Source organism: Myiozetetes cayanensis, unplaced genomic scaffold (assembly GCF_022539395.1).
Source record: "Myiozetetes cayanensis isolate MyiCay16 unplaced genomic scaffold, myiCay2020 scf13, whole genome shotgun sequence".
NCBI lineage: Eukaryota > Metazoa > Chordata > Aves > Passeriformes > Tyrannidae > Myiozetetes > Myiozetetes cayanensis.
In genome coordinates, this window is record NW_026086937.1 from 8,651,168 (window position 1) to 8,669,971 (window position 18,804).

At 43.4% G+C, this 18,804-nt stretch overlaps 1 long non-coding RNA gene across 1 annotated transcript in view; it reads right to left on the reverse strand.

Moving 5' to 3' along the window:
• Window positions 1-921: 921 nt before the first annotated feature.
• The window catches only part of LOC126636203 (uncharacterized), a 145,437-nt gene continuing 127,554 nt past the window's right edge, over window positions 922-18,804 (reverse strand). Inside the window, exon 6 of the long non-coding RNA XR_007627932.1 lies at window positions 922-1,328. This is a non-coding gene — a long non-coding RNA (uncharacterized LOC126636203). The remainder of the gene's footprint in view (window positions 1,329-18,804) is intronic.

An 18,804-nucleotide genomic window follows, 5' to 3' on the forward strand; every position in this document is an offset into this window, starting at 1 on the left:
AAATCAGCAGCCACACTGAAAAGTGCCTTTGCATGTGGAACTAAAAAGACTAATTCCTGCTTTAACAAAGTCTTTGACTTTCCTGTAGCTGCAAGTTTATCTCATTCACAAAACCAAGCTCACCTTGATCTAAGAAGTTGAAACACCTTTGAAGACTATTTAAACCCTTGCTGAAGTTGATAGAAGAGTGTTGGCTGAGTGTTTCAGATAAGCAATTACAGAAGGAGGATTTTTACTTTGATTTTTGTTTGGATTACAAGATTAGTCCCTCAGCTTTGAAAAGCAAACCAGAAGGAGCCTAACTCTGAATGTGACTTTCCCTGGTGTGGAAATTTCTTGCTGTTCAGTGAAGGACTAAAGCAAAGCTTGGGTACCGTGGATGCTCCACACAAGTACAAACAATAAGCAAACACAGACAATAACCACAATACATTTCTTGCCACATTTGGTCAAAAGTCTCCCTAATACATCTACCCTAACCTGCCTGGTAAGGGTTTGAGGAGCACAAGTCAACCAAAGGCTCCCCGGAGCAGTAGGCACCGAAACACTGCCTTGGGCCAAGAGCACAACGTGGTGCTGCAGCACACGGGGTCTGCAGAGCTGCTCCCAGACAATCCACAGCCAGGAGTCAGGTAGGATTCACTGGGCTCCCCAAAAATAGCAGCCTGCACATTTGGCATTGTGACCATATAAGAAACTCCATAGGCAGAACACAGCAAGAAGCAGTGCAGTCTGAAGCTGGCTACCCTGGCAGGCACTGACTCGTGCACTGTAGAAAACAAAACATTAAATACTTGATTTAGCACTTTCAGATGTGGAGTTAATGCACAGAGCAAGATTTTTAAAACACTACAGAAAATATTAGTCTATTTGAGTACAATTACACAATCTTACCGTGTGTCAGTGGGCTGATCTGCAAAGAGGAGCTGGGAGCTGCAGGCATCAGCAGGGCAGCAGGCAGTGCCCTCCCCAGCCTGGGGCAGTCCTGGTGTGCCCAGGTAAGGAGGGCAGAGTGAGCTGGGTGCTGGTAACAAGGGTCAGCCAGGGGTTCTGTGAGCGTCAGACAGGTCCACGGGGATGAGGTAGATCCAAAGTCACCCACAGCACATCAGGGCTGGCCTTGCAGATAAGCAGCCAAATCCAGGACAGGGGAAGAGGATGTAGAGCCTGGTGGCACACCCTGTGGGCATTTGCCATGTGATGGCAGGGTAGTGAAGGCCTTCAGATGCTTTCTCTCAAGATGGTGTGTTAGTGACTTCCTTATTCCTGCCTTCTGGTGGCATCCATGGTAGAAATTATCTGAACTGAAGCAGAAAGGCTTGGGCACCCTGGGGAAAAAAACCCAAAAACATAACAATTGGAAAAGATTAAAATGGTTTAGTTTCTTTTTTAAAAAGAAATTATGTTTAAAACCACAATAAGTTAATTTTACAGCATTTTTTTTTCAGCCAGGATGACAGAGTGTCTCTGGCATTTACAGGAAGAAGAGACACAAAAAACAAGCTCCTGTTTCCTGTTCACGTGGAAAACCAAAGGAAAGGAAAAATGCAATGATGAGAAGTATAAACTACTTGAGAGATCTCCATGGTAAGCTCTTGAAAATCTTTTGTAGCACAGGTATTTCAACACACCCAAATAGTATTGAGCTCTTTATTTTCCCTATAAACAGTGAGGCACAGTAATTTCACAATCTGTCAAAGATAGGAGCAGATAAAACCAAACTGTTGAACCAATAGGAAATGGACTGTGAACATCACTGATTTTTGGCCTCTGTTGTGTTCTCAAGTGATCCAGAACTGCCAGGCATTAATAGAAGATCACTTATTGCCCAGCAATTGAAGCAAAACATAAGGAAATCAGAGCTCTTGTTCTCATATCAGTGGCATAGCAGAAACGTGTGAGAGATTCTTGGGAAGACTAAAACTGCAGTTTGTTGAAGTTAGTGAGCACATTAAGTGGGCTGCACAAAGGTAGCACACTTAGAGACACCTCTAATCCCAGTTACAGGGAAGGATATACCAGAAATGAGCTCAGAAGCACAGTCATGTGTATCTACACTGATTTTTAACACATTTTTGAAGCACTGCAGTCTTTGCCCTGGTAAATGCCTCTCCCTCCAGATCCTCCACCTGACCACTGAGTAGGAAGATTGTTTCTTTAAGCAAATTAAACATGGTGTGGGTTAAGGCATCATCAGTTTCCCCAATAACTGATTAGCCTTTTTATTTATGGCCATTACTACTTTTTGGGCTGTGGGTGTAAGCCCTGAAAAGTGAGGACTCCTTTCTCCTGCTGTTATTGCTCCCATGAAAAGCTTCCTTCCTTTCCTAGCATTAGGCACCACTCACAAGATGGAGGCTTAGCAAAGAAGGGGTTCATTTTCCAGGACTATTTTTGTTTCAAGCAAGTTAGTCAAATGTAGAACTAACCTCTGACAGATTCTGAGTAGATTCACAATGCATGAAATTTAAATAGAGAAATTTCTCTTAAAAAAAAAAAAATTCCCCTGAGCCAAGAGAGGTCATTGGCAGAAACCATAATTAAGGTAGCAAAACGGGACAGCGTCACAGGGAGTGAATGGGCCTTGGCAGCTGGTTAATGGTGCTCCTCAGCTGCAGCACTCAGGGCTGACCAGCTCTGATTTTGCTCCTGACGTATCACTCCCTTCGGTCCGTGCTGACCGAGCCCCCTCAGCACAGCTGATTGTGATTCACTCGCTGGCTCCCGGGACACAGCCGCAAAGTTAACTCTGTTCAAATATTCAGCCTTAGCGTGGAAGATCCTCTGAGGTGAAGTTCCTCCTTTGCTGTCCCTCTCCTCCCCCCTTCCAAAATGACAGCCGTGGAGAAACAGAAGGCTAAATGTCCTTTAGGACACCCAGATCTAAATGTGGCTCAATGAGCTCTGGAGTGCAGCTGGCAGTGACACAAAGCCACCAAAGGCCTAAACAGGGATTCACAGCTGGTCGGACAACACAGCCTTGTCTGTGTCCTGCACACCCTCCTCCTCCCGCCCCAGCCCCAGCCCAGGACAGTGTCTGTGTGGCTCTGACGTCAGAAGGTGTGGTGAATGGGAAAACTTTATTTTTTTCTGGACTCTGCATTTTAATTTATATCTTTGTAACCCCTTTCTAATGTTTCTAGCCCCAGTGGTTTCTCTAGCCCAAATCCTATGAGCAGGAGCTGATGTTTTACACTACATACGTCAGGTGACCTACAAGCCCAGAAGGTATGAGTGTTTTCCTGCTCAAGATTTGCTTCATTAGAATAGTTTCCTGCCCACGTTGTAACCATGTTTCCTGGATTTTTTTGTGCCCCCTCCCTGCTCCTGGCCATCAGGCCACACACCTCCCTTCCCATCCTCCAGCAGACAGGTCCCAGCCCCTGAGGGGAAAGGACATGTGTTTGGGAAATGCTGGTGGGAGAGGGACTAGGTGTTTCCCATCACTTTTGTCCTCTACTTCAAATTTCAGAGCCAACAAACAGGCCAACTCCCCACCCAGGTGAAGGAACTTTTAGGCTACCAGAGGTCTGGCTTGCTCTCAACAGCAGGTGCCTGTTCAGACAGGTCCACACAGAGGCACGGCCACTTCTGCTGGACATTCTCATATCCCTGGTGCTGCTGCACTGCAGGGGGGAAATACAAGTCTGATGCCATTAAAAGGGATGAGAGAAATCCATGGAAAGGAGGTTGTGGGTTGATGGGATGGGTTTGGTATCTGCTGGAAGATACAAGGAGACGAAAGGGAGCTGGAACAAGCAGGAACTATAACTTTCAGCAACTGCTACAGAGGAACTAAAAACACCAATGGAGATAAAAGAGATGCAGCTGCACTGGCATCATATTTCCTTCCCACACTGGAAGTGCAACTTTCATATTTATTGAGCAAACACATGAATGAAAACATCATAAGCCTTTCTATTTTTATTTTGGCAGTTACATTTTCAACTCATGAGATCAAAGATTTTTTCACAGGCAATGAAGAAAGTTATTAAAGAAATATTTAAAGACAATGAATTAACAGTAAAAGACATTTTTAAAAACTGGCTATGGGAAGTAGTCAAATTGGAATCAGAGCAGCCTGTTAGATTACAGCAAGCAATTTCTTAGAGCTGCTTTTTGTTCAATAAATTCAAAGACTATGTGTGAATCAGGCATTTATCAGTGCAGATCTAGGCTTTGCTGTGTGAAGGAGAGCACACCTTGCCAGCACCACTTTTGCAGGGAGTTTGGCAGTCAGCCATGTTACAGGAAACTGAGAACAAAATCACTCATTGTGTCCTGTTATATTTTAGCTTTTATCACCACTACAGAAGCTTAGGAGTTTAACTACCCTTTATCAGCAAACACCAGTCTTTGCAACCAAGAACTGTACCTTAACCAACACATTCCGTCACTCTCATTTGCTGGTGCCTTAATATAAAAATATCCCCCTGAATCCCACCTTGGACGTGTCTCCACAAGTTCTTTTACTTAATGTAAATATCAGCACCTTGTCCTAAATCAAACAACAGCACACCATAGCCTACAAATTCCAACTGTCTCTACTCTGTCAGCTGCCTTTGTTTATTTTCGTAAATCGTGCTTTGAAACCTGGATGCCACGAGTTATCCTCATGTTTTCATTGCTTCATTGAAAATTGAGGTTTCATATTTGAGCCTTATCTGCACAACTTCAAAATGACATGCCAGTCTGTTTTGTGGAATATTTCTTTGCTTGTCGACTCTCTAGTCTTTGTGTTTGTTTGTAAAGCTCAGTATAGCTCAATAAACTCTGTGGCACCTGATGTCCACCTCAAACACAGTGAGGTCTTCTGGTCTGACATGGTTTGTTCAAAGGTCTGCAGGAGCTGCATTAAAGAGCACACCTGAGGTGACAGCACGTTTTTTGTTGCTAACCCTGTCCTGATTCAAATCACAGTGGCAGTGCTGCTCACCATCCATCCATCCATTCATCCATCCTTTAGCAGACTAAGCCAGAGGGCAGGCTGGAAACCAAACCTGGTGCATGCCTTGACTCAGTCCTGGGAACTGAAGGTGCATAAAGGAAGGTGAAGCTTTGTTACCTACAAATCTTCATTGTTTTGATAGCTATGAAACGTTGCTAAAAAAGATGCATGGTTGACTTGTTGGTCTACCATGATGCTGCCACTAAGACAGAAGGGATATGCACAGGTGAGACAGAACAGCAGAGAGAGCTGTGAATCCCCTCATTCTGCTCCCCTGTGTGTTACAGACCCAAGTCTCCTTTCATTGGCATTAGCACATGAACATTTCTACCCAGTGAGGACTGGAGATGAATTCCAGTTTGCTCAGGCACTTAGGCCTGCCTGCAAGGCAGAGCAGCTGTAGCCTCAGAGCCAAGGCTGCCACCTGAGGCACACTTTGTTCAGCAAGCATTGGCTGCCTGCCTTCATCTCCCATTTCCCAAAAGGAGCATAAAGTCTTTGTTTTTCTTTCAAGGAGGTGAAATTGCGATAAACTCAACATGAAGACAAGGGACATGCCAACAGAGCCTTCTGGGCTGAAGTTGGATGCTGAACAATTAGGTACATGAGAAGTTTAAAAAGGAATGTTAATGGAGCCAGTAAGGGGGAAAAAGGGTATTTCATTGTCTGTGGCTTGCTGACCCAGTCCTCATGAGCAGTGGGTTCTGTACCAGAGAGGTATTTGATACCAGGGTACTGAGAACACCACGTGCACTCACACCTGTGTAACTTAACCAAGGTGTGTGCCAGGGCTGTGCTGCTCACCATGCCAAGCAGCACCAGAGGCTGAACAGGCTCTGCAGCCTCTTTAAAGAGCTGATTTCAAACTGGCTTCTCAGCAGTGACAGATCCAAGATGCGAAAAAGGAGAGATTTAACACGTCCAAGAAGTTCTGACAGAATACAGTTGAACATCTTTAAGTATCTGAATACAGTAAAAATCTGCTATAAAAGCCTTGTAACTCAGAGACAATGTACCATGAACACAGTGGGTTTTCATGCAAATCCTTAAAATGTTACTTCTCAGTTTATGCATCATTACAGGCAGCTTAAAAAGGTTTTACAGAAATATATTTCAATCTTGAAGTGCTAGTAGTCAACTATTCAAAGAATGATGAGATAGGAGAACTCTCAGCTGCTTTAGTATCATTTAGAGATGACATAAATGACACTGAACCTTAGAGGGTTTGGGAAGTTAAATAGCTGGCATTAGCAAGGCAGGGCAGAAATAATCTCTATGGTAAGCACAGGCTTTACCAACATTTACTTTATTTCATACAGAAAGGCAGTTGTTGCTATTTCAGAGTAGACAAATCTTTTTGCACCAAATGCAACAAACTAGATTTTTGGGTGGGAGAGACCCACACAGAAAGTGGGGATACTGTTTTTTTAGAGTATCACATACATAGACATGAAAGGGGTAATTCCAGCTCTGAAGGATCCACAGAGTAAGTTGGCATTACTGAGTGAGACTAAAGGTGCCCCTACCCCAGTATCCTGGGCAGGTGATAAGGCAAGTGACAGCAGATGGAGACACTTTCCCTGGCACTTCCTCCAGCCTTCCAGTCCAAGTGAGAAAAACACTGCCAACAGCCCACTCCTGCCTTCCCACTGGTGTTACTCTGTGTGAATGGCAGCTGTAAGAGCAGCTGGAGGTACAAGGGCACTGCACTGTCTCAGAAAGCAAAGATAATGCACCGATGATGGATGAAGTGATTCCTCCCCACAGTGGTGTTTCAGCAGCACCTGCCAACTGACCTGGAAGTACAGGTAATTCAGGTACCAAACAGCAGTCTTTTGACACCATCATATTTTTCTTCAAAGCTTACACAGCTTTCTAAGAACTATCTGACTTTAGAACAGACTAAGGCAGCATTCAGGAGTGTCAGTTATTTCCTCTCCCTGTGCTATTCCATTACCCACACTTAACTTTACCCACTCTTTCTTCATATAATCAACCAGTGGCCCAAGCACTAATAAAGCTCCCCTGCCCTGGTTATGGGTGGGGGAGGGGGTTCATGGTATTTTATTTCCTCCTCACTGTCACTACAACGCTTGTCCACTGTTGCTATCTTATGGAATATGCCTGGTCCACCACTGGTGTTTTATTCATGGCTTCTAGAAAAAAAAAATGATGCAGAATTTCAGTCAACAGAGTTTTGAACAAACAAAGGTAAATGGCAAGATTGAAAGCCAGTCTGAATTTATTAAAGTGGAAGTTGAAACAAAAAGATTTCCCAGAAAAATGCCACTGACATTTATATTAAAGTGGGGAACAAAGCCCAGATCTGACATTTAAATATAATGCCACCTGTGCATAACCTAAACCTCATTTTTTTTACAGGCAGTTGGAAAGCTCCAAGGCAACTCCTCTTGTCCCTTTGTTAATGGTGAAGCCTTTCATCATAAAGGATTTACTTCTTTTGCCTTTTCACGTTCTTTAAAAGTGATATTGAATAGTGACTATGCAAAAGGCAAGGCAGCAAGAATTAAGTGAGTTGAAGAGATCTCAGCACAGGTAGCAGAGCATCACATTTAATTTCTTTTGGTCCTTATTTTAATAACATTTATCATGATGAACTCTTAAGTCATTACAGAGCATGAAATATGCAGTGCTGTGCCTTGCCATTTAACATATAATTTATCTCTTCATTGCTGTGACGAAGACATTATTACTTTTTTTAATAACTTCTTATCAGGCAGGTTCAGCCACATACCATTGGTTTTATTTCAAAACTCTGCACTTCAGTCACACTGAGGAACTGATGCCCAATTTTTTTCATCATTACTAAGAAAAAACCCCAGGCCACGTGTCAGAGTCACTAATCGACAAAGTTACCCGCCGGTGAAAGGTAGGGAAAGGAGATCTCACTTATCACAGACCTTGTTCCCAGGCTTTCTGTCTCTCCTCGTCTGGCTGAATGCTTCACTGATCCACAGGGTAAAGAGGGAGGAGCATTTCTTTAGGTTAGAAGGGGTGCTGACAGACTATATACAAGACAAAGAACTCTGTATCAGACCTATCTATTTGTGGTCAAACTACAATGTATTGTTCAGCTGAACATCTCATCCTGATCCGAAATACTAGAGTACTTATTTCATCTCTAAATAAATCGCTAATTTCTCTCATGCAAGTACTTTCTCTCATTTCACTTTAATTCCCAGATACTGGATTTTGTAGGGGGAACAAAGAGCCCTGGGTCAGAAGTCTCCTAAATGTGTAGGTACTTGAAGCTTCCTGCCTCCAAGCCTGCCTGGGCATGGGACAAAGACTCGTATTCCTGATGCCTCACTGAACACTTTGTTTGAAAGTTCTCTACAGAGGAGAGTGGAAGGTACTGCCCAATGCTTCTTAAAACACTGTAATCCCAAGATCACTGTTTCTTAATATTGCTTTTAGCGTGACTCACCCAGGGTGAGCACCAAATGCGCTAGAAAAAGCTCTGTACCTCAGCAGGCTTTCAGTGCACTTATACAGGGGAAGCAGTGGTGGCAGCGAGAAACAATCAGACCAGAAAATGAAAGATGAGCAGGAATCAGAGCTCATCAGCTGCTTCGACTTCAAGCATTTTGTAGGCATTGTGGGAGCAGCAAGATTTGAGAAGCATAACAAACACAAACTTGAGTTCAGAGTGGTGGTGCTATTATTATTAGCATGTATTTTTCACAGATTGCCTCTTTCCTAATTTTCATGATCACCTTTGCAACGAAGTCCGGGCTGAACAACATGAGCTACCCAAGCACACTAACACGTCTTAAATCCTGTGGTCATGACTGAGGAAAAGAAGTCAGGTGGCCAGTTCAGCACGGTGCTCAGGCAGCAAAGGCATTCAGGAAAACATACTGTGCACATAAAGATAATCAGCAAACAACAGTCAAAATGGTCACCGTGCACTTCACATAACTGAACTGCCCAGCTGCAATGCTGAATGTCTCTTCACATGATGGAAAGTCTGGAAGTGCCTTGAGGACAAGGAGCCACAGTCTGACTGCAAAGCAGAGTGGATTAGGATAACTGCGGCTAGACTAGACTAGACAGAATGGGGTTCCTCTCTACATCCTCATGAAGTTTAAGGTTTCAAAAATAATGAGAAAGCTCTTCTTGATTTCAGCTGCCCTGATTTTAGCCCCAAGTGGTGTAAAAGCATATAGATTTTGATAACTCAAAGCAGACAATTTGTTAGATAAACCAAAAGACAGTACCTTTTTGTTCTCTGCAGATAACTTGGTGAAATACAACAGAAAGTGCTCACTCTATGCATCAGTTTTGGATTTGCATCAGAGCTGAATTACAAGACCTAGAGAACTTAATTAGTCTGTTGGCTTATTTACCCATTTATGAACTGAGTTATTAATGATCAGATTAATTTGTTGAGGTAGTTAACTTGACATAAGTAATCATTATGAATACAGGACAACTATTAGTCTGCCTTTCTTCTGAGGAAGCACCCAAAATGCACAACTGGCCTTGCACTGTCATTGCCCAAGGCAGGGATCCCATCAGTGGGACTCAGCCTCTCTCCAGGAGAGGTCCCTTTGCCAGGATGCCCTGGCCCTGTTCCCCGGGCACACCCAGGCATTGTTCCTGTGCTCTGGATGCCCCGGGGTCTGTGTGCACTGCACAGCCCCCAGAGCAGCAGCAGAGACCACGCTTCAAAAATACTCCACGTGTGCAAACTGCATTTATTCCTCCTCCCACTTCAGACACAGTAGGCTCTAAGCACTCCTCCCTTTAATGGCTTTTAATCCCCCATTTGACAGATATTTAAGAAACACAAACTTCAGTTGCATCTCCTTCCATCGGCAACTAAGCGCTTGAAAAAAACTCTCCAGTATTAGCTTCCTTTTTGCACACTGGTTCTCAATCAAGGGTACTTCAGAAACTGTTCTATTTGTCACAGTACAGTAACCCAGCACTTTGGGAATCATAATGTATCATTTCATAGCTCTGGTGGATAAATAGCTATAATTTTCATTAGTCCTTCTTGAATAAGCTTTCCTAGAGTGTGAGGTTTTCTCTAAAACTCTGTCTTTGTAGTGCTAACTGGTAAGATATGATGAAATGACAGGAATGATAATAAAGCCAATCAATATCTTCCCCTGTATGCACACAATATATACAGCAGAGGAAGGGCTTCATTTATCCCAGGTGCTGTGGGGACTTTGTAGCCTATTCCAGCATCTGCTCTCTGTGCATATCTTAACAAGCCCAGGCCCCACCTTGAGCCTGTGGGGACAGCACCCTGTGCTCCCTCCTGCAGGGACAGCCTGCCTGTCACGAATTTACTGGGGAAGGGGCTGAACTCCCCTTCCTGTGGATATGAGTGATGTCCATGTGTCAGAAGGAACAAAATGCTACTAAGCCTGTGGGCTGGGAATATAAGCAAATACTCCCCTGTCAAAGGCATATGCTCTTTTCTCTAAAACAGGAACAATGATAAAAAAATTCCAGGATTTCAATGACAGGAAAAATTTAGAATACCTTCATGTGCAGTTTTCCTCAGTTAAAAAGAGCATTAAAGTACACAGAAGTGACACTCAGGAGCTTGTAAATCACTTTCTAAAACTTGAGGAGCTTGTAAGTCACTTTCTAATATGGCTGTTTATTGTCTTAATATGATCTAGCCCTGTTCTCAACGGGCAGGTGGACCAGACAACCCAAGTTATTCCATCCCTCTCCAAACCAGTGTTCAAGGTTTACTTATAAGCATTTTTCTTGGCATCTTTTACCCATCCAGGAAACATCAATTTATGCCTACATCATGCTGGTAACACCTATCACCCATCTGCTGGCCCCACACATAACCACAAGGATGTAACACAAACGCTATAAACAGAGCAAACATGAAAAAAAAAATTGTTAAGTAAAGGCATTTTCTTTCCAGACACGTCTGAAAGCACAGAAAATGGATCCTTCCCCCAGCTGGAGCAGATTTCATCTTGAGCATTTGCTATCTTATAGAGCACTGTAATTGACAAATTATCATGGAATAATTTTTGCCACTAAATATATCTTTATAGATTTCTCAAGTCTTGCTGTGTTTCTAAGGGCATTAATGCAATCTCTTAATATCTCAGCTATCTCTAAACAGAAGGCAGAAGCCCTTGATTAAGTAATTAGTTGTGTCAGTAGGAGAAATCATCAGCAAAATCATACCTTCCTTTGGTACAAAAGAAACAAAAAACCCCAGAGAATAGATTTGTAGTACAAATTAAAAAATCCATTTATCATTCATCAATAATTCACCTCAGCACTTTGCATCCCTCTTGTGCAGAGGGCAAATGGCTCTCAGTCCCCTGGCACAGAAAGCACTCCCAAACTGGGGAGAAGGCCCATAAGCAGATGGCACCTCCACACACAGACACACTGTGACTTCCACTGGTCCTCCTGTGGGACAGGGGACAACACGTCCCCATCTCCCTGCAGAGAGTGACAACTTTGCTATCCTGTGTGGTTGTGTTTACCTAATTAACTTATCCTTGGCCAGCAGGGAAGATGTGGTCTGGCCTCTAAATCTGTTATAAATTCTCAGCAGGATAACAAAGCTCTGAAAATGCATTGATCTGTCAGCCCACATTCACAGACAGGGGGATCACTGAATGCTTCCTTCTGCTAAGGAATTCACTGGGAAGAAATACAGCTAACCTTGGTGGGTTTTTCCATTCACTTACAAAAAGCCCAATAACCACATCTTAAAGGCTGAGTCACTACCAGAGCAATCTTGAGAACTAATAACATGAAAGCCAGAATTGATGAGACTGGGCTGAGGGAACAGCTATGCAGCTGCTTTTCCCGTAAACACAGGGAGCAGGAAACCTGCTCATTTCCTTGTGGGCAAAATAGATGCTCAGGGGATGTAAATTCCACCAATTTCAAACCAGAACCAGATCCCATTGGTTTAGAATCGCTCCTTCTGCTTTCAGAGTGATTACTGTAGCAGTATTATACCACTTTCTATGTAATGTCAGTTTTATTTCCAACCACTTTACATAATAACACTTGATAATTCATTACATATTATTTTGACTCAGTGCATACACTCCTGCACTGGGAACACAGCACATACTTGCAGAAGCAGATCTTCATCTTCCCCTGTGCTTTGTGCTTTTCTTACTTGGCATTCTATAGGCTGTGAGTAGATTGGTCCCTAAATGCCCATCATTCAGCTCCTGGTCCTACACATGGATGATGGATTTGTGCTTTAACATGGCTGCTTCTAAATAAAGCTTTGGCTTGTCTGAGATCGGCTTTATCTGGTCTGGTAGGTAGATGATCTGTGTTTTGCCAGTGCTGTTTTGCAGTCAAAGAAAACCTACTTACTATCAGGGTTACATGCAGCTGAACAGGGAATGGGTTTATGAATCTGATCGTGTTCCTCGCAGCATCATCAAGGAAAACGTCGTACAATAGGCAAACATGCTGATCCAAACCTCTCTGCAATCAGCAGTGAACCAGAACCAGCCTGCCCTGCCCCACAGCCAGCTGAGGAAACCTCAGAGCCACTGCTCACCTTTGTGGTCTAGTGAACCCCTGCTGCTCACCCTGACAAAGGAACCCTCAGGGAAGCAGGACGGCCTGTGCCAGAGTTGAAAGTAAATGTTAATGACTCCATCGGGCCTTAAAACTTTACATTGGGTGAGTTTCCTTTTCCTTTTTTTTCTGGACTAACATTGCCCAGATGAATGGAACTCCTTCAAGCAGCCTTTCATAGAGGTCATGGGGAGATGGTCAAGACTACCTTGAGTTCTGCAAAGACCCCTTTTTACTGTACAGCAGAAAAAAAAAGAGAAAGACAGGACTGAAATAAATGTTTGTCTAAATTCTGTGCACAAGATATTTTCAGTGTGGCTGTGAAATGGCTTTAGAATTGGTTTCAAAGGAACATAAAATGGCTTTGTAATTACAAAATAGATTCAGAATGATTGAAGTCAAGTACATGTTCTGAAAAGCATCCTAAAAACGTCTTGGCATTACAGAGCCTTAGATGTTTGTTTTATGTTCTATCTTGGGAGCAGATAAGATCTGCTTTTTTTTCTAGACATTAATGTCTGCTATAAAGTGTAATGAGAAAGTTAGCAGGATGTAGCAGAGGAAGCATTCTCATGCTCACAGAAGAACATTCTGAGCAGCATTGCTGCTGGGCAGGTAGTGCCACAGCAACTGAGGGGAAGCAAGTGCATGGGAATACGGCCTTGGAATTCAGGGAGGCAAAGAGCAACACCCTTGCTGTGTAGCCCCCTGGGTTGTACTGCAGGCTTGGGGATGTGTTTCCAGCCTTTGGTGCTGCTCACCAGTGCCAGGAACCCACAGGGCAAGCACAGAGCAAGTGGGTAGTGAGGGGACATTTTCCAAGAGCAAACATGGGACGTTGTGCCAGAGTGCTACCTCTGCCTGCTCTGAGAGCCTGGGAAAGCTGCCTCAGGAACAGGAGCTTCGACTGCCAAGTGAGCCTGAAGAAAGATGTAGATGGGAAATGTGTGAATGAAGAACCATGAAAGGAAATTAAGAAGGGTGTGACCTGAACGGCTCTGGGGCAGTGCTTGTCCCTCCACTGACTCCAGTGGGTACATCCTCTGCTAACCATGACTGCAGCAAACAGCACATAGACATTAGCTAATGGTAAAAGCACTCTCTTCATCTCACCCCACCCCTGAATGGCCTAAGTTATGCTGCTGCAGCAGGAAACAAAGCAGTTGCAATGCAATCACTTCACGTTCCCCACAGTTCTGAAGATCTCTGCCTTTGCTCCTCACTAATTAATTCTTGCCCTCATTCAGCCAATGAATTCTTATTTCAGCTCAGGAAGAATCTGCAATATTCATGCTGTGATCATCTGAACAGAATTATTTTGGACAGCTAATAGGGACAACTGGGGAAGCGCAAGCTCCGAGCCACAAAATGTTTCTGTTTCAGCGGAGCCCACTCGTTGGATCTTGGTCTCAGTGATTTTATTAGTCAGACTCTGGGGGGCACTAGGATCTCATGATGAAAGACATGGGATAGAATCTCTGCTCTTTCCCACACTCATATTTGCAGCTATTTGGATTTTGAATGTAAAATCAGGGCCAACAGTGATTAAGTTTCACATGAGTTTCATCATGCTTCAGAATTCCCCTACTTCCAGTTCTACAGACTCTCTCTGGACCTCTTCAGCTGGGAATCCAGCACAGAGCTCTCAGGAGAAAACGCTTTTCTTCAATCCTGAAACTGAACATGCAACATGAAACTGCAACGTGTTCAATACTTAAGAAGTCCTCCACGCTCAGCTGGCACAGCGGGAGCATGGACATGGCTGATGGACTGAATCCCAGAGCTGCTCCCTCTGGACTGCCTTCCCCTTCCCTCTGCCCTTCACAGCACATTAGGGGAGCTTTGGATCCCAAACAAACCTAGAGAACACAGGGACACGAGCAGGTTGCTGGTTTTTATCCCATGGCTTCTGCTCAGCAGTGACTTTTCTTTCCTCAGAAACACAGGGTGGGGTTCATGTTCTCTTACAATCTTTGTCATGTTCTTATTCATAATCATCTCAGCTTACAGGGACAAAACAGTATCCAAACCCCTTATTAATTGCAATGAGAAAATTGCTCCTAAAGACCTGTTAAGGTGATAAGGGAGAAAATCTATGATTTGAGGTAGGCACCAGGAAGCCTTGCAGTTGCCAGTTGCCTGGAACACCTACCCAGTCATTAGCCCTGTTCACAACACTAACAAGGAACCGCTACCATAAAAACAGCAATAATAAATAGATCCAATTGCAAAATCCACATTTCAGCCTGCTACTTATATGGATTACGTGATATCATCTCCTCTCCCTGACCGTCTGACACGGTCAGAGCCGAAATGGCAGGACTGGCAAACATTATCATCAAACATGTAACTTGCAGTTTCAGCAATAAAACCATCTTCATGGAAACTCCCTACCATGTAAGGCCAAAATATCACAGAATTTAAGGAATTTTTCTGTATATGCAGTATTTCAACCGACAATTGCCTGCTAGCAGTCTCAAGACCAAACAGTTACACTGAAACATGTTTAAATAAACCAAACTTCTGCTTAAACGTACAGATTTTCAAAGAACACTGAAAACCTTGAAAATCTCTTCAAATTAATCACTGCAAATTATTCAGTCAGTTACAATTCTAGTCATCTGTGCTTGGCAGAATAAAAAGCATGTAATTTATTTGTCTGACTCTCACAAAGTGTCCACCCATTCCTTTAAGCTCTCTTTTCACTGTGCTTTATGGGCACTGTTAGACAGCTCTACAAAAGCAGTTTAACAGCAAACTGAGCTTCCCAAAGTACACTGGGCAGAGACTAGAACTTCTAGGTGAAACCCCCAAGAGGGAGTATTATGTGGCATCTTTGATAATTGTAGTCCCTATTGTCTTTAATTTCTAGATTAAAAGCAGAAGGAGGTGGTGAAAGAAAATCCTTTTTCACAGACTGATATTGTCGTCTGAGGATATTATCTAACTGTAATTTATGCTTTAAAGCACTTCAAAAGGAACTGATATTTTTATAGATGCCTAAACTCTCATAATCTGTACAGCTGCCAGCTGTTAATACTCAGGAGAAATAGAAATTCAGTTATTTAAGACCACAAAGAAACAAACCAAAAATCCAACCTACAAAGCATACAAAGAGAATTCTGATTTGACCTGTGTCTTTAATTCAAAGTCAGAGACTGTTTGGCTGAAAATGTGGTAATTGCAAGACTCAGTTCAAACCCACTCAGAGGCTGAGAAAGCTGATGCGTACCTGACCCTCAGCTAAGCCCAGACAAACCCAGTGCACCAGCACCCACCTTCACAAGCCTTAGAATGACCTTTATTCTGGAAAAAGAATCATCAGCCTGTACTTCTACCACAGCAGTGCACAGGTACAGGAACCAGCACAGGTATATCTCATACTGCCACTGTCACCACTAAAGGCTACAATGGCCATTATTCCATCTCTGCTTTGGATACACGAGGAGGAGTCACTCTTACTGTCGCTTCTGCCTGGCACTCTCTGGAGCTGTTATGGGTGTTGAACCAAACAGTCCAAAGATTCAAGAACTGGATTTTGCTGCCCTTCACTTCCCTGGACAGTACAGCTCACCTCAAATCCTCATGCAAACAAAAGGGTTTCTCAGCAGGCAGTGTGTTAGTCAATATGGTAAAGAAGGACGATGCTTTGTCCATGGAGGGGATCCCACACTGCACCCTGGGGCTGAGGCTCCAAGGAGGAAGAAGGCTCTGTCCATTGTCCCACCGTGCTTTGGCCGTGCTGGGGTGTTCAGATATATCTGACTTTTCCAAGGCCTTGTCTTAAGATTTATTCATCACTGTTGTCCCTTTTGTGGGAGGAGCTGAAACTCAACTGGTCTTGAGAGGAACCCATAAAGGAACCAAAGCAAGCAAGCTCCTGCACCCTCTGGCCACTACACACCTATCCCTTACCTGGTCCACGTTTTTCTGAGCCTTCCTGTTTCTACCAAAAAGGATGACCCAAAAGCCAAATACCATACCTTTCTTTAAACTCTCAGCTCTATAACTCTCCTTTCTCTCAAGGGTACTAGGAAAAACCCACAGTTCTTACACCCAAACACTGCTCTTCAGTAATTCCAAGCAGAAAATGCCAAGAGAAACAACGTTCTCCCAACAGCTCCCATTCTCCACGTAGCACCCACTGCCAGTCAGCTGAGCAGTGACCGAGTGGACCATAGTGCTCCTGCTCTCCATGCCTGAGCACCTTCCATCCAAAGGCTCCTCACCTCAGGGGTCATTCCACCCAGCCCACCTTCCCCCCCATCACAGTGGGAAAACAGTGAACCCAGAAACCTCAGCCTGATTTCCCAGGCTGCCCCCTGCTTCCCACCACAGGACATTTGAGAGGAAACCTCCGCACAAGCAAACACCACGAAGCATCCGAGGGCCCCATCCCCAGATTAACCTTCCCCAGCTCCAGCTGCTGAGGAACAGCAGCCACAGAATTCTGGTTTTAATCATAGTTTTGTTCACTCTCCACAGAGCAGTAATAAAAAGTTCAACTGGGAAAGGGGGGGGGAAGAAATACCACAACTAGTCATTCCCACCAGCCATACATCTGGCCCTTAATTACCCTGTGGTATTTATATAATCAACAAAATATTCAACTTGTATGACTGATCATGCTGGAGTAGTGGAACACATTAGCAAATAAATAGCAAAACACACAAATTTGTCAACAGATGGATTACAACCCAATGTAATTAAATGCAAAATAGTTCTGCTTTTAAAGCAATTGCTCATAAATTAGCCTGTCAGCAAATGTATGCAACTAATTGCATGAAAAAAATTAGGCCATAAGACAATGTTATCTGCACATAGTCTTTCCAAACAATGTAGAAATGATTGGGTACATTATTAATTGAAAAGAAGTCAAACTGCATTAGTTTAATTGCTCTTTTTTGTGCAAACCTATTAGAATAATTTATACCATATTTACCCCTCTTTACATTTGATGATAGGTATTTAACTCTTGTTTGTAGACTAACAATGATGATTTCACCTTTTTCTCATCTTAATAAATGCAATAAGGATTCTATGTTTGTCCATGGCAATGGTGAACTAAAACTGTGTCCCAAGAGGGTTTAAGGAGAACAGCAGCTGAATCTGTCCTCAGAGTCTTTTTTAAATGAATCAGAGGCTGTTATGGAAATCCAAGGTGGCAAGAAAAGCTTGTTTGCAGAGAGGAAAGACTAAAGATCTGTAAAACACGTCCTAAAAAAAGTGTATCCACAATGACACTAACAGCCCTGAGCAAAGCCAGTTCAGAGCTGTGACATCTCCCATCCAAAGCCTGGCTCTGGGACACCCAATTAAAGGTTTAATGCCATGATTTTTGGCCCAGGATGTCCCAAGGCTGGCTCAGGATCAAGGGGCTACTGACCAAGAGCCTCTGAAAGGTCATCCAGGAAAGCAAACCTGTTCTCTTACCCTTGCTGGGCAGGATTTGGCATCTCAGGGTTTGTGAATCCCCACTCATTTCTCCAGAACCTTTGAAAAGCACTCCTGGCCCAAGGCTGACAGTCTCAACACAAAGATCGCATTGATTTTGGGAAGCTTTTGGTTAAGTTCTGTAATCAAGAGAGATCTATATTGAGCTTGATTCAGGCCTAGTGCTGGTAGATGGTGAGAGCTTCTGCTGACATCAGAGAAACTACCCCAAAAGAAAGATCACAAGTGTGATGCATTTCTTGTACCTACTCAAACCATCTGCAGCTTGAGCACGGGTAATGAACTGCTCACAGACAGTTGGGGAACCAAGAACCATCCATGTAAATTATTCAGAGACTAATTAATACATTTGAGAAAAAATGTAAGCTATTTACTTAACATATCTTAAGCATTTTTCCCCCTCCTTTCTCTACATGAACTAAAACTGGCAGAGAAGAAGAAACAGAATTGCATGGAGAAACTACCAGGCAGAAACACACACCCCTCCAAAAAGCTCACAAATGAGCAAACTTGTCAGCTGAACCAAAATGAAAACTCTAAAATCTCGCTAATTTGTCACAAAAAGAGAGGAGAGTTCTCTCAGAATTGGGTTTAGACTTTCCAGGAGGAAGCAAACAGGGTTAGGATTTCCTCGTCCTGCTCTGCAGGTTTGGAAGATACAGCTTGATAATGACGGATCCAGGTAATGTTAATAAACAGACTAACAAGTTTAACACGTCTTTAGTGTTGCAAAGAATGTTTCTGCTTCTCTTACATTCTGTTTCCTAAGTAGTTTTGGAAAGATACAAAATCAAGGCTATTAAGAAGAATTCCTTGATTCACACAATGCAGGT